Source organism: Cucurbita moschata, unplaced genomic scaffold (genome assembly GCF_002738365.1).
Source record: "Cucurbita moschata cultivar Rifu unplaced genomic scaffold, Cmos_1.0 Cmo_Scf00017, whole genome shotgun sequence".
NCBI lineage: Eukaryota > Viridiplantae > Streptophyta > Magnoliopsida > Cucurbitales > Cucurbitaceae > Cucurbita > Cucurbita moschata.
The window spans coordinates 2,739,612-2,740,482 of record NW_019268533.1 but is presented as its reverse complement, the minus strand read 5'-3'; the positions used below and the strand labels follow the sequence as shown (position 1 = coordinate 2,740,482).

The window sequence follows — 871 nt, the reverse complement described above, 5'->3', positions numbered from 1 at the left end:
CTTAGTATCATTTTATTGAATAGTTGACCTAGTCCCTGTTGTTTGAAAAAGCCCTCCACTTCAATTGGTATTTTTTCACTAAAAGCAAACATGAGATAACAAATCCAGTCTTTCAATAAGAATTCGTACAACTGTTTCGAATTCAAGTTGATTATCTTTTACCTCTTCCTCGAAGAAAGACGATCAAACAATTCCCAAAATATTTGATATGTTTCTCTTTAAATGAGATCTCAATTCCAGCGACGATTTCATTAGATATCTTACACAACTAAAATCCCTCTTTTTTCCGATCCAGTTCCTCCACCACCGCGAACCCCAGTTAGATTCAAGCATGATACACTTTTTAGTTATTGGGAGAACCCAAGTACTCTCTTTCGATGGCTTACTGTGAAGGTATTCAAATTGGATCAGTGATCGATTTTTTTTGTTCCAAAATTTTTTTAAAAAATATATTTTTAATATTTAAAAAATATTCGCAAAAATTTGAATTTCACATTTTCTCTATTTATCTGAATTCTTACACAATTTTTAAAAATAGACCCAAACGTGTAATTTAGCGTTTAAAATTAATATTCCCTTTACGTTAAAGATGACGAAAATTAAGATTTAAAATGGTAAATTGGTAATAATATGTAAAGAAAAAGGTAAAAAGTGAAAGAGAATATTACAGCTTTATATATAACTTAGGGTAAACTACAAAACATGTGTATGAATATGTGGCCTAAAATTTATCTACATAAAGAAACACACAACAAAACAAAATATTTAATCCAAACTTTCCTTTTCATACCTGAAAAATTCGGTATTCACAAACCCCCACCCCTAACAAACTCTCTATTTGCAATCCAAGCACGCTTTTGTGGACTCCCCC

General features: G+C 30.9%; 1 protein-coding gene across 1 annotated transcript in view; it reads right to left on the bottom strand.

The window, feature by feature from the left end:
- Nucleotides 1-646: 646 nt before the first annotated feature.
- Nucleotides 647-871, bottom strand: part of LOC111455492 (protein JINGUBANG) — a 2,225-nt gene continuing 2,000 nt past the window's right edge. Inside the window, exon 2 of the mRNA XM_023097210.1 lies at nucleotides 647-871. The gene's annotated coding sequence lies outside the window, so the exon portion shown is untranslated.